At 49.2% G+C, this 15,476-nt stretch overlaps 1 protein-coding gene across 2 annotated transcripts in view; it reads right to left on the bottom strand.

Moving 5' to 3' along the window:
• ZBTB7C (zinc finger and BTB domain containing 7C) overlaps positions 1 to 15,476 on the bottom strand; it is a 387,518-nt gene that overhangs the window by 315,102 nt on the left and 56,940 nt on the right. For both annotated transcript variants that reach the window (XM_058438382.1, XM_032152367.2), the window contains exon 2: positions 1,777 to 2,001. The gene's annotated coding sequence lies outside the window, so the exon portion shown is untranslated. The remainder of the gene's footprint in view (positions 1 to 1,776; positions 2,002 to 15,476) is intronic.

The following is a 15,476-nucleotide window of genomic DNA, read 5'->3' as shown; positions in this document are numbered from 1 at the left end:
TATTATGGTGTCAGCTGCTGTCCTAAGTGTGTTACATGTTTTATTTTATTTAATTCTCCCCAATAGTCTATGAGTGAGATAGTATTGTCCCTGTTTTTGAAGATAGAAGCTTGAAGCCTCCAGAGGCCTGTACCAGGCTCCACATTCCCTCCCCTGGAAGCAAACCGCAGCTCATTCTCTGCATTTCTGGCACTAAGCACAGTGCTCGGTGCACAACAGGTAATCAGTAAACATTGGTAACATAGGAGAAGAGCGTTTGACAGACCCAGTCCTTGGCTCTTTCTGGCCTTCATCAGGAGGCATGTTGCCCATTAGCCTCCTAAGACTACCAACTTGAAAGTCCTCACCCACCTACCTCCAGGATCGGATATTTTCTGCCCCTACCCAGTCCCCCATGATGCTCCCCAGCTTCAGCCCTGCCCAGGTCCCCAGCCAAGTCCAAGAAGTACAGACTACTTGCCCCACTGAGAGGTGGGGTCTGGGGATAGCTAGGGCCAGTACATACAGGTCATATTTAAGCCAGCTCCCTAGCTCAGCCCCTCCAGTCTGAGTACCCCTTGCCAGAGACCCTGGAGCTCAATTCTTCCTCCATTTCCTTATACAGACAGGAGTCCAGTTCCGAGCCCACCTAGCGCCTTTGGTTGATCTACTTCCTAGAGCTGGGCTCAGCTTTCTAGATTTCTTCTTCAATTTATCCTTTCTGCCTAATTTAGAACAAGGCCACCCAGAAGTCCTAATGTTCTGCTCCTCCCCATCCCTTGGCTCTGACCCTGGGGACCCTGACACTGGCCTGCACTGAAAAGGAATTTACCACACCCTCTTGGGCCTCCTGCCCCAGGCCACTGGCCCTTCTCCCCTTGCCCTGGTCAGTTTCCCAAGGCCCCAAGCTATTTTTGCCTTCACCCCAGCCTACCATTTTCCCCACGGTGGAAGTTGCCAGGGTGGTACCTCATATGACGCACACAGCAAAGACCAGAAAATCCATGGGAACAGGCTCTGCCATTGGATCAGAATCCACCTTTGGGGTCTCCAGCCTACTGGCTGGCCCCTGTCCTTCTAGTCTCAAGGCCCTGCCTTCTAGGCCCTAGAGACTTGCTTGATACTTCCGGCTTGGCTGACTTCCCTGAATCAACTGCTAGACCCAAGGTATCTGATAGGCCCCTACTGTCCTCTCCAGACCCCTACTCATTACCTCATCCACCTTTGATCATCTGCTAATTGCCTGGACATTCTTGAAAGAATGGGAAGACACAAAATCTTTTGTTTTTAACAAGCAGGACTCATCCATCACCACACCTGTCATTTGACATATCTGAACCAGACCTAAAGGCTTCCCAACCACTGAGGTCTCCAGGTCTATCCCTCACACATCATGGACACGATGAAAGAGCTTCTTCACTTCTCGCTGCCTCTGTTTCTCCACTGTCATGAACTCCCTGTTTCCTACAGAAGCTGATGGGGAATAATGACTTCTCGATTTGCTACTCTGAGTTCCTCAAATATGACATGCTATGTCCATAAAGGCATCAGGCCTTCCCGTAAGGCATAGGAAGTGAACCCATCTAATGCTAAATCTTCCAGTGCTTGGCTCCAGCAAGCACATGGGGCAGAAACTAATAACTATAAAGCATCCATCTATCATCTTATCAGGCCTTAGTGTGCTTTGTTTGCATAGTTATCTTCCCACGAGTTGACATTTTATGCTTACTGCAAGCTGATATATTCTCCTACCTGCCATATCATTCATAAAGGATAGACGAGCCTCAGGTTCATTACCTGTCATTACACCGTGTACATGTCGCCAGGGGCCAAGGCATTGATTCTTCTTGGATCTCCCCAGCAGTGCCGCCCCAAACACCCAGGCTCCAGGTCTAATGGGCGTGGACTCTGCTCATGCCTCAGGCCCTGGGTGGACTCCACGCCATCACTTCTTGCTCTTGTGGCTGACCCACTCCTCAGGGTTGGAGAGAGCTTCTGAGCTCCCAGCTGCTCAGAGGAGATCTGCAGGAAGAACAGAGGGCTCCATCACCTACCAGGGCCAGAAATACATGTCCAGGTTTTAGCTGTTCTCGAAAATTCTAGCCATCCTTCTCTTTCTCTTTATTATTAGGGCCTGCAATTCATGACTATACCAACTCGATCTCATCCAGGGTTTTCACTGACAGTGTCCTGCCCACCAATCCAGGCCCAGGCCTCAACACACACACCCACCGCACACACATGCACACACATGCCCTTCATTCCTTTCTTACCTCAGCATATTTCATTTCATCTGCCTGAAAGACTCACCTTCTAATCCTGCATCCAAACCCTAGCCATTGTTCAGAGCTTAGCCCAGACTGACCAACAGAACCTCATGCTGTTCCATCACCCCAGGAAAGAGAAAAGAAACGCATGTTCTTGCTCCACCTGTGAGATGTACATAGAAGTGCAAGGACACATCTATGTGGAATATTCCTTAACTCTTCTAGCCCAGGTCTCCCAAGCAAGGCCTCTGGTGTTCTGTAGTTTGTGGGGGGCTCCAGGTAGGACACCCCACCTATGGCTGATAATGAACATCTTTTCATAGTTCTTCATCCCAGAGTGAGAGACAAAAGTGGAAACACAAACCTTGCTGGGATGAGGAACAGAGATACCGGCTCCATGGAGTCATCACATTTCATAGCCAAGACTGTGGCTTATGCTTTGTCAGGAGGGGCCAAAGTGCTTCTGGCTGAAGCAGCCTGCCCCAGCCTGGAGGTCTGCCCACCTCTGGACAAGTCCAAGCTGGCTACAGCCCTGCATCTCTGACCAGGCACAGCCTCCAGCTCTTGGGAGTGAAAGGGGTAGGCTCCTGGGGTGCCCACCTGGCTGTGACTCTCAGCTCCACCACAACCATGGGCTCCTCCAGGCCTCAGTGGGCCATTGCTGAGAAGAGACTGTGGCAGACGAAGAACATCCATCAGGACACCCAGCATTGCAGACAAGAGGAAGCCCCAGGGACAGGAGTGAGAGTGGCAAAAGAAGGAAGGGACACATATATAATGATTTGACTCTTCAAGCTGCTTTTGCATCCATTGGGGATCCATTTAGTTTCTCAGTAGCTCTGTGGAGGAGTGTTTGAAAGACTAGGAAACAGATGCACAGAGAGGTTGAGAAGCTTGCTAAGATCACACAGTAAGTAAGTGAAACAGCCAATTATCATTCTTTCCAGCAAGCTCCCTGGCCCTAAGTTAATTTCATCTTCCTTCCAAGTCACCTCAGGGGTGGCAGATGAGTGGGAATGGGAAGGAGGAAGGGGACATTGGCCTGTTTGCCCTGCTATGGGGGGATGGGGAGAAGAGGAGAACAATCATGCCTTTGGTCTCTTCCCTCATAGGAGGGTTGAAGAGGAGAAACCACAGAGATAACAGAGTGATAAATAAGAAAGACAAGAATGTGGAGGCTCCTAGTTAACAAGAGCAGCTCAGGCACAAAGAAATTGGCCACGATAAACAGCCACTGCTTTGGGAGAGGCTAGGCTGACCTTGAGCCTCCCAGCAACTTGGCCCTCTACAGCTCAGGCTCCAAGTCACTTCTCTGCAAAGCAACAGAGGTTAGAAGCCCCTTCAAAAGAGCAAAACAATTATTATTATCTCCAAAAGGCACATATACATTTCATATACTCTATGTGTGGAATATATTCTTAAATAATAAAAATGAAAACAACTCATAGAAGTCTGCCCGTTTGACGAAAGATCTCAGTCGTTCCTGGACAATGGGATTCTCTGCTTGATTCCAAAGCAGCTCTTTTCTTGACATAGCGAAACTCACAACCTAGGACATTCCTACTCAGCAAGAAAAGGCAGGGCCAACCTCCTTCTGGAACAAGTAACATAGGCCAAAGGCCAGGGAACCCAGGGTAGGTAGCAGATCCATAGAGTTTGGCAGGAAAATAACTTCAAACCTTAATGGCAGGCATGTAGCTCAGTGCAGCCCCACGTGCCCACTTCTAGTCAACCGAAGACTAGATATCCAGACTTCAGGCTCAGGGAAGAACAGAAAATCTGCCCCTTGGCATCATCGTTCTTTGTCCCAGGCTGTCCATGGATCCTCGTTCAGCCTTGGGACTTTCAGTGAGCCCTGCTATGTGCAGTAGATGCCATGGGGGAAGGAGAAGAAACTACACTCTTAAGAAGCCAGTCACCATCCCACCCCCACTGGCTGCAGGTCACCTGGCAGCTGTGGCCCCAGAGGCAAACAGCTACAGCACATTCATTTTTGTTGGGGTGGGGAGGGTGAGGATAGGAGCTCTTCCAAGCTCTCCTGCAAGGTGGGGTTGAAACATATTCACAGCAGATGGTGCTGTCGCCCTCACTCCGGGATTCTCATTCCTAATTATCTGTGCTGTCAGCAAAACAATTAACCCTCGAAGAAAAATTGCACCATCCACTCCCAACCATATGAAAAGGCAATTTTTTCCAAGGACAAGGGACACTTAGGGCAGCCTTGCACTCGGTTCTGGATCTCACCACCCTGGGTGATCTCGCCATCCTCTGACCTCTGCACTCTGCCACAGGCATTGCGGCAGTCCCCCTCCTCTGGGCCTGCAGTTCCTTTCTCATAAAAGAAGGAGGTGAGTCTGTTCCCAAGGGCCCCCTTCAGTACCACAGTGCCACCACTCTACAAGCCATTTCTTTTCATCTGAATTTTCAGTTTCTTTGAGCTGGAACTGAGTTTCTGTTTGTTTCTTCATTCATTTGCTCACTTGCTTATTTACCCATCCATCCATCCATTCTGTGATTTTGGATTTATCATGTTGTTCCCAGGAGATACAAAGAAAATATCTGTTCAGCCTTCTTGACTACTTCTTGGAGCTCTTTTCCCCCGGAGATGTGGGCAGAGGAAGGAAGGATAGGATAGGTAGAGGTGGAACTGCCAGGGGCCTGAGGATGTAGCCCTGGCTCGGTCTCAGGCTGTAGGAGGCAAGGCCTGTGGCTGCATTTGGATTCTCTCTGAAGATTTAGCTGCAGAAAAGCAGCCTCCTCTCCAGAGAGCTGAATTTAGTGAGCAAGCCACTTCAGTCCCCAGGGAAGACCTGCAGAGGTGTGATGTGAGGAGAGCAGACAGGCTCCCATCCCATCACCCATCAGCGAGATAGGTCTTATTCGCCACTGTAGGGCTGGTGACAGCACAGGGCCTGCCGTTGGTAGGTGCTCATTAAATATCTGAGGCATGAGTGAATGACTCTCCTTAAAGGAACTGTTGTAAAAGAAAGGAGAGTTTTCACAGGGCTACGGCATGCCGCTTGTTACCTTAGAGGCCTACTATTTAAAGCCGGGATCAGTTGGTCTAATTCACCCATCATCATGCACTGTCATGGAAAAGAACACGAAATGAGCAAGAAACTGTGGAATGATTCACTGTCAATGCTGAAAGAGCCCTCAGAGATGGTGACATCCAGGGCCACATTTTACAAGTGTGATCTGGGGATGTTGAGGGGGAGATGGAGAAAAACCCTGCCGTGGCGGGGGGGCCTCCCTCCAAGGCCTCACTCTTGTCCCACAGACTGGGGAATGCATGATGTAGAAAGGAAAAGAAAGGTCTATCAGGGCCATTGTGGGGCTCGGGCAGGGACAGTGCCCTGGGCACCCAGGAAAGAGGTGCAGAAAATGGATAGGGGCTGATGGGATCAGGGAGCTGGGACCCTCCCCCGACACCATATTTCCCAGTCTAAGCCTTGTGACATCTTTCTTCCCTCTCCCAACTGTCTACCAGAGCTTGCCCCCTCCCAGTGCCCAGGAGCACAGGTTCCCATGCCAGCTCATCTGCATAAAGGGATTGTGTTTATATTCAAAGTGGCTGCTGCCCACTCAGAAGCTGCCCACTCAAAGGCAGCACATGTGACTGCACCCCCTGCCCAGAGCCCAAGTAGGACCAATGCCAACGTCTGGCTGGAGACATTTCTAAATATGAGCTTGGCATAAAGAGTCAGGTTCCCAGGCCTTCTCTGCCACAGGAGACCCAGCCAGGATTTTCAAGGCTGCCAGGAGGGACAGGGCTGGGGGCAGGCAGGATCGGGAGGCAGCCAGCTGAGATGGCCATCGTCCCCAGAAACATCGCCTGAACCCCTCCCTGGCCCTCCAGCCTCGTTAGGGGAAGCGAAAGGATTACCCTGCACCTAGAGAGTCTAATCAATTCCCCACAACCCTTGGCAGGAGGGACGGGAAAGCCACTGTCTGCTCAAATGTGTATGGATTAAAAATATACAAATGGAATATTTTTTTCTTCCCCTCTCCTCAACCCCCTGAAGCCTAGGATGCTTGTTAAAAATAGCCTTGCTGTGGCATGGATCCTACACAGCCCAACGGCTGGCAGGAAAATTAAGGAGCCATTGGAGACAGCGCTGTTAAGTGGCTACCCCTGGGGAGTGGAATGGGGCGGGCCGGGAGGGAGGGAGGTACTTTCAAGTGTTTCCGGACACACTTCTACACTGCCTGGATTTTTAACAGCAAGCAGATTCAGATTAACAGCAATTCAGATTAAGGCTGAATTCATACTGACTTAGTGACCCGACAGTACCTGCTGGCTGGCCTGGCAGTGCTCCAAGGAGACCCAGGACGCTCAGGCCACCAGGTGCAAACACAGCCTAGCATCGAGAAAACAGCACTGAATCAGTCAGTCTTGGATCTGTAACCAGCTGGCTGTGTGACCTTAGGTAAGCTGCTTGAGCTCTCTGGGCCTCGGTTTCCTTAACTGTAAAATGATGCAGTTAGATTAAATGTTAAGCCAGGTACCTTCTAGTACTAGACGGTACTAGATCTAACTGCATCATTTTATAGTACCTTCTAGCACCCTCTAGAAGGTTTTCTAGTCCTAGCATTTCCTAACTTTAAGGATTGAGGAAAAACATCTAAGATTTGCCCTGTGTTTGTCCCCACCATAAACAGTGAGAGGAATTTGTCCCTGGGCAAATTCCTGCCTCATCTGTAACATAGAGTAATAATACCCACACCCAAAGGCTGTTGTAAATATTAAACGCAATAAAATAAAAAAGTACTTGCTTATTGTAGGAACTTAACATCCTTCTATTCCTTTCTTCCTCCTATATTTAGCCCACACTCTGGAGGCTGCATTGCCAGCTGGTTAAGAAATGTGGGCTCTGGAATCAGGTTTGTATCCCAGCTCCACCACCTATTAGCTGTGTGACCTTGGGTAAGCAACTTAATTTCTCTGTGCCCTGGCTTCTTCATCTATGAAACAGGAGTGGGTTGGGAGTAGTGGATGTGCTGCCCACGCCCACACTCCTTCCCCTGATAGCCTGTTGGGCTCCCAGTTTTTAATCTGCATCATCTGTGGATCTGGATTTTGGAACTTCCTTAACAGGCCCCCTCCCCTTTCCCAACCTCTCCAAAGTTCCTGGCCCACAGCTGCCTGCCACCTGCAGATTGTCCCACTGGCCTATCCCCTTCCCTCTGCACTCCCTCCCCCGCTTGCTTTGGTCTCTACTCAGCAGGCTATGCACCTGGCTAGGAGTGGGGCTTCTACCCTGGAGCCATGGGGATGTGTGTTTTATTTATTTATTTATTTATCTATTTAAATTTATTTTTGAGATGGAGTCTGGCTCTGTCACCTAGGCTGGAGTGCAGTGGCGCGATCTCGGCTCACTGCAACCTCCACCTCCCAGGTTCAAGCTATTCTCCTGCCTCAGCCTTCCGAGTAGCTGGATTACAGGCACACACCTCCACACCTGGCTAATTTTTGTATTTTTAGTAGAGATGGGGTTTCACCTTGTTGGCCAGGCTGGTCTTGAACTCCTGACCTCAAGTGATCCACCCACCCCAGCCTCCTAAAGTGATGGGATTATAGGCATGAGCCACCACATGTGGCCGGGAAGTGTGTTTTAGATCAGTGCTTGTCAAATTTCTACGTGCTTATGAATCACCTGGGATCTTGTCACAAGGCAGGTGCTGTTCAGCAGGTCCCAGGTGGAGTCAAGATCCTGCATTGCTAACAAGCTCCCAGGGGATGCCCATGCCACTGGTCTGGGATCACCTTCTGATTAGCCAGGCTGCAGAGTGGAGGACGTCCTGGCATGTGTATGGGGAGGGGAAGGGGAAAGGGGGAAAGAAAAAGGGGACAGGGACAGGGCCGGCCAGTAATCCAAATCAGAGGAGTAGAATTTAGACAGAGATGGTATAATGGAGACCAAGTGTGGATTCAAGAGACAAAGAGGAAAAGCAGGAGAATGCTTTATGAAATTATGACATTAGCCAACCAATAAAAATAATGCCTATTGAGATAATGCAGCAACACAGAAGAATGCTTACAGCATATTAACTCAAAAAGCAGACTACCAATTATATGGATACTATGTCTTCAACACCGCCAAACGCATGTTTAGGAAAGCTGATAAATCATGAGGACCATGAAGGTCGTGCTATGGTAATGTAACGATATGTGTTTTTATTTATTTGTCATTTTCTGGATTTTCTGGATGAAGTTGTATCATTTTTGTAATTTAAAATTTATCTTCTATATACTCTCTGATGTCCACTCCTCAAAATCGCCAGTTATTCTTTGTTATGGAGGTTTTCTGTATTTTAAGCACAAACTGCCATTGTTGCAAAGGCTGCAAAATGGTGCATTAAATCTTCTCAGTCAAACCCAAAAATAAAGCAACCCAGATTCTGTTTTTCCTCTAAGCCAAGGGTCCAGCGCTTTGGAAGGCTGGTGCTATCACCTCTCACTATAGCAACAGGAAGACCTTGGTAACCCCGAGCTTACAGTTATTAAGGGTAAAAATAGGAAGTCTGCGGATAGCTGTTCAGTAAGAAGCTGCAGTAGGTGTGCACTGGACAGGCTGGGTTTGGAGCCCTTTCTTGCAGGAAATAGCAAAAATCAGACTCCAGGAGCTGGTTCCCGCAGGATTACTAGGAGTGCTTGGCATTTTCTTCTTTGTTTCCTATTTCAGGGCTATCAGCTACCTTTCAAACTGGTTTCTGACATGCGTAGAGGTGGACTCCTCTAGAACAGCAGCCTCAGAATTCACTTAGGAATTGGGCATGTTCACCCGACTCCCAAATGCCCACCCCTCAAGGTGCCCTGCGCACTTCAGTTGTGTTTTCCTGGCATACCAGCACCGCCCCCCACACCCTCAGACCTCCATCCCACTCTGTCTCTTCAGCACGCTCCTTGGCAGGTATTTCAGGTCCCCCAGTGTCCCAACAAGGCCTTGGCTCTGACCTTTGGGAGGCTGGAGGGGGTCTGGCTGATCCTGCCTGAGGTGCAGTGTCTGGACCCAGGCCTGCTGCCCAGTTCCTGGATCCATTTTGCACTCTGGCAAACCAAGTGCAAGGCCCAGCTCTGCTGCCATCTGGCTGTGGGACCTTGGGCAAATCACTTCCCATCTCTGAACCTCAATTACATGATCTATAAAAATGTTAAAATGGGTTTATGGGATCTCTTGGTCCTATCTGGCTCTCATACTCTATGATGCCCATGGAAATAACCATTTATCTAGTAATACAGGTGAGATATTTCACATACGACGATTTTCTAGACAACTGAAAAACTGAACATTGCCCCATTAAGCAACAAAATGTGTTTTATTTTTAACCCTACTGCATAAAGTATTTTTTATGTGTTGTATTTTTAACCCTACTGTATAAAGTATTTTTTTAATGTTTACATGCTTCTCTTCCTCACCATGTTGGCCAGGCTGGTCTCAAACTCCTGACCCCAAGTGATCGGCAAAGGATACAAACCCTAAAATGTGTGTACCTTCTGCCCCAGCCTCACCCCACAAAGCACCTGAAGGGCTGAGATGCGGAACATAACTGAACCTTGTCTTGCCAACCCTCTGCCACCAGCATGAGGCTCTTGGCCACGCTGAGCATTTGTCTCTGCCTCTCTGCTTTTCTTCTTCTATCTGCCCCTTCCTCACAGTCAGTCTCCCATGAGTCATGCCCTGGTTGAGAACACCTGCCTCAAGCCGCTTCCTGTACCTCTAATGCAGAACATGGGTTCCCCCAAAGCTAGGCAACCCGGGGTTCTGAGTGAGGGTGGGGGCAGGGGTGTTCTTGGAAATAAGGTGCCAGGCTTTAGCCATTTTTGCTAACCAGAGGCCCTTTTACCTGACTTTGCCATCTGTGTCTGTGTTCTGGATAGGAGAGGTTGCTTGCAGCCTGGTCTCTGGATAAGTGGAGTGTCACTGGACGGCTGCTTCCTTCTGTCTCAATGGCTGGTTTCCCCAGAGCGGGGCTAACAGACCATCAGAGGAGCTGACCAACCACGGAGGCCAGATGAGAAAGTGAAATCAGATTTAGAATTTCACTCCAATTCTACATCCCTAGCATCATCACCCTTTTCTTTTTCCTTTTTTTTTTTTTTTAGATGGAGTCTTGCTCTGTTGCCAGGCTGGAGTGCAGTGGCGGGATCTTGGTTCACTGCAACCTCTGCCTCCTGGGTTTAAGTGATTCTCCTGCCTCAGCCTTCTGAGTAGCTGGGATTACGGGCACGCACCACCACACCTGGCTAATTTTTGTATTTTTAGTAGAGATGGGTTTTCACCATGTTGGTCAGGCTGGTCTTGAGCTCCTGACCTCATGATCCACCCGCCTCAGCCTCCCAAAGTGCTGGGATTACAGGCATGAGCCACCACGCCGGTCCAGCATCACCCTTTTCTATAGAGTGATTTCCAGTTTTTTGTTGTTGTTGTTGTTGTTGTTTTGGTTTTTGTTTTTTGTTTTGCGATGGAGTCTCGCTCTGTTACCCAGGCTCATGGCAACTTCCTCCTCCTGGATTCAAGCCATTCTCCTGTCACAGCCTCCCAAGTAGCTGGGACTACAGGCGTGCACCACCGTGCCCTGCTAATTTTTGTATTTTTAGTAGAGATGGCGTTTCACCATGTTGGCCAGGCTGGTCTCAAACTCCTGACCTCAAGTGATCGGCCTCCCAAAGTGCTGGGATTACAGGCATGAGCTACCACTCCCAAATTTCAATATGCTCTTGCCTGTTGCTTTTTCCCATAAAAGATAACGTAATTCCTCAGTTGAGGCTTTCTTTTCCCCGCTTCCCCTAGGAAGCCCTCCAGAGGCAGGAGGTTAGAGGCAGGCTTCCTCAGACGCAGAACTGACTGGCAGAGCAACACATGTGCACACACTCTCTCCTCTCCCCATCAAGCAGCATGAATCCTCACCCCACTGCCTCTGCCTTGGCCCCCTGGGCAGGCCAGCTTCCACCAAGGGTTCACATGCTATGGGGTGGGCAGCCTCTTCCCTTACCTGACCCAGCCAACCTCTGCTTTCTCACCAACCCTACTAACATTCCACTGGAACATCTGAACTCCCTGCTTAGGGATGGAAACAGCAAAGAGCCTGGAGGTTGTGGTCACAAAAGAGAATTGGAGTTTTCTAGCAGGGAGGTATGCCATTCTGAGAGATGTTAATACCTACAAAAAAGCCAGGCTCCAGCCACATGAAGGGAAGGTTCCAGGGATGAAACACCAAAATCACCTTGAGACCAGGGTGGGAAATGGTTTGCAAGACACTGAGGTCAACATGCAAAAAGGCAGGAATCAGGGCTGAGGAGGCCTGGAAGGCAGGTGCAGAGGCCTCTGTGAGCCCCCAGCCCTGTTGGCCTGCCCCAGGGAGCAGCATGTGACTACCCCAGGGTAGCAATGACGTGAGCCAAGACTGTAAAATAGCATGAGCCTTGCAAAAGAATAACTACCAAGAGCCAGGCATTTTCCAAGGCTAACTCGCTGCAGTCATCACAACAACTATGCCCATGAATTGGCACCTACTTCCACTTTGCCATCTGAGGGGTGGAGGGGTGGGGATGTTATATACTGTTAGGAGTTGACGCCATCATAGGAGCCAGACCAGGAGGCAAGCTCAGATTTAGAATTCAACCCCAGCTTTATACATCCCTGATGTCATCCTAGGTCCGAGTCTAGCTCCCAATTTTACAGATGAGTAAACTGAGGCTTACAATGGGTAAGCAGCCAAGGTCACACAGTTTATAAAGGCAGAGTCTGGATTCAAATCCTCACCTACCTCATTCCAAAGTGCACCCTCTTCACTGCCACACTTCCCTGCAGACCACAGTTCCCCACTAGGGCAAGGATCATGGCTGCCTGACTGTTTTGTTCCAGAGGATCCTGCTGTCTCACAAATAAAAATGCTGCTCCAGGCCGGGAGTCGTGGCTCATGCCTGTAATCCCAGCACTTTGGGAGGCCAAGGTGGGAGGGTCACTTGAGGTCAGGACTTCGAGACCAGCCTGACCAACATGGAGAAACCTTGTCTCTACTAATAATACAAAAATTAGCCAGGCGTGGTGGCACATGCCTATAATCCCTGCTACTCGGGAGGCTGAGGCAGGAGAATAGCTTGAACCTGGGAGGCAGAGGTTGCAGCTGAGGTTGCAGCTGAGATCGTGCCACTGCACTCCAGCCTGGGTGACAAGGCTAGACTTTGTATCAAAAACAAACAAACAAAAAACACAGCTCCAGATCTGCCATAAAGGCTAAGACAGTGCCAGTGAGGTCATTCCCCTGGGGAGGGCCGGTTTCCAAGAGTTCCTGAGTGAACATGCATCACCTGGCTGTGCCTGCTGCCCCTCTGCTCTCACACAGACACATGCATCTGGCCAAGGGAAAAAGCCCTGAGGGACAGATGGGAGGCACGGAAGCTGGGGTAGGGGCAAGGAGGTGACAGAAGAGCACAGTAGGCAGGGGCCACAGGATCGAGGGGGGTTTAATGCAGCCCTAGGTATGGTGCTGGCTGGCTGGTGGCTGGCAGGACCTATTAGCAGCTTGCTCAGTGGCTCCTTCAAATTGAAGGGTCACAGCATCCTGGCCATACCCATCAGGGGAGGGAGGACTAAAGGAGGAAAACATTTTTCCCCTCAGTATATTTTCCAATATGAAATGGGCATGGATGAAGGAAATGTCAGAGAAGAGCAATGATAAATTTTCTCTTTACATCGAGAGGACCAAGTTCAAGTCTGCATCTTTTTTCGATTAGTTTCTTGCATATTGCCTAATGCCCACCTAGCACCACCAGATGCAAACTATAGAGGCTGCATATGTGTTTTAGGGAGTCCCTACAATATGTTCTGTCCTGTTGAGATGACACATTGACAAATGAATAAAGCAGATCCCTACATAAGGGGGCGTGTGGTCTTGTGAGAGGAGGCTGGGCACACAGCTCCAAAGGCAGAGACCCTGAGTCACCCAATCTTGGAGTGATGCTGAAATGAATGACGTCCATGTTAAACACGGGAGGAGGAAAGTTTAAAGTAGAATCAAACTTTTCCAGAGGTGGTAGGTCCTCCAGCCCCACCACCATTCAGACTAGTTGGCTGGCCACGTGCAGGAGAATGAGCTAGAGTCTGGTCCATTAGGGCCCAAGATGGCAAAGGGCCTAGAAATTCCACATTTAACAGAGGCCATGCAGTGGGGGTGCACAGTACTGGCATCCTGGAGGGCAGTTTTAAAGGGAGGGGGAGAAAGACTGCAAAACTCAGCCTAGGATGGGGACTGCATTTTTTTTATTTTGTGGCCCCTGCACCTAGCACAGTGCCTGGCCTGTAATGGGCACTCCACCTGTCCTTCATAAACAGGGCTATGTCCCACAGCATTGACAGTCTGCTGCACTGCACGGCACTACACTGAAATGAGTGCATTTCCTCAGTGCATGTGCTGAGTCCCACTCTAACTAGACTGGGACTCTTAAAAACTGTTTTCTTTGTTTATTGTTTTGAGTGGAATATTAGCTTTCTATTACTGCTGTAACAAATGGCTACACCCTTAGTGGTTTAAACAACATGAATTCATTATCTTACAGTTCTGGAGGTTGAAGTCTGACAAGGGTCTCACTGGGCTAAAATTAAGGTGTCAGCTTAGCTGTGTTCCTTCCTGGAGGCTCTAGGGAGGAACATCTCCTTGCCTTTTCAAGCCTCCAGGGGCCGCCTGCATTCCTTGGCTGGTGCACCTTCCTCCATTGTCAAAGCTAGCAGCATAGCATCTCTCTGAAGGTTGTTCCATAGTTACGTCTCCCTCTCTGACCACGGCCAGGCAAGGTTCCTGCTTTTAAGGGTTTATGCGATTAGATTGAGCACATCTGGATAAACTAGGATAATTTCCCCATCTCAATATCTATAACCTTAACCCCATCTGCAAAGCCCCTGTGTCACATAAGGCAACATACTCACAGGTTCTGGGGATTCGAGTGTGGACATTTTGGGGAGGCCATTTCCTGCCAACCACAAATAACAAATACATTCACATTGTTCAAAACCCAAATGGCATAAAAGGCTATAGATTGAAAAGGTGCCCTTCCACCCCATCACCTACCACCCAGTTCCCCTCCCTGTTAACATTTCCTTGTGTTTCTATCCCAAGAGGTTTTATGCCTAAAGCGACAGCAGTATGTATAATTTTTACACCCATGGTACAGTACCATAGTACTGTTCTGCATCTTGTTTTTATCATGACACCCTTGAGATTGTCCTGGATCCATATATAAAAGCATCCTTGTTCTTTTTAATGGCTGCATACCCTTCCAGTGTGTGGATGCACTATAGTTGATTAATCTAGTCTCCAGCTGACGGACACTTAAGTTGTTTATAATCTTTTGCTCTTACATACAACACCGCAGTGAACAATCTTGTATGTATACCATTTCCCGTATGTGCCTGGATGTCTGTAGAATAAATTCATTTAAGTGGAACTCATGGGTCAAAGGACATGTGCATTAAAATTCCCCAGCTACTGCTGAATGGCCCTCCATAGAGCTGAACTAATGTACACACACACTCCCCACCCCAAGCCATGTGTGAGTGTGAGATGGAAGCCCTTTTTGACAGAGAAGCCACGGCTCACACCTCTTGTTTACCCCTCCCTGCTGCCCCCGTGTTTATTCCAGGGATGAACTCAGGAAGCCCTTGAGGATTGTTGCCACTCACAATCCCCTGGACTCTTGTTGGTGACGGGGCAGGAGTGGAGAGGAGGACAAAGCTGGCAGCCAGCAAAGGAGGGCCCAAGTTCAAAGGTGTTAAAAGACCAGTGGCTTTGGGTGTCTCAACCAACAAACTTCTCCTCCCTCATGGACATTCTACAGGCTTGCGAGCCACCTGGTTTCCCCAGTGGGGAAAGTATACCACCACTGTCTAAAAGGAGGGCCTCTCGCCATGGATGTGCTACAAGAGCAGATAACACATGCATTTGGGTTTCCAATGGCCCAGCTGCACCGTGTTAAGAGAAACGCCATTTTCCTGCTCTTAATCCATTCGTGGTGGAGATGTTGCTTCAACTTGAAGGAGGCTTTTATGTGCTGAAGTCAACTGCAATCTAAAAGATAAGTTAAATCACTTATTCAGGAAGACAGGAAGCCTTTGACGGCAGTGACTGATCAAGATTTCACAGCAGCCAGAGCCAGGCCTATGGAACCCAAAGAGTGCTCATTCCCTCACCAACCAGCACTGCTGGTCCCTCCTTGGCAGGAAGGCAAGC

Source organism: Hylobates moloch, unplaced genomic scaffold (genome assembly GCF_009828535.3).
Source record: "Hylobates moloch isolate HMO894 unplaced genomic scaffold, HMol_V3 SCAFFOLD_5, whole genome shotgun sequence".
Taxonomy (NCBI): Eukaryota; Metazoa; Chordata; class Mammalia; order Primates; family Hylobatidae; genus Hylobates; species Hylobates moloch.
The sequence above is the reverse complement of the archived record's forward strand: the minus strand, read 5'-3'. Positions and strand labels throughout refer to the sequence as shown.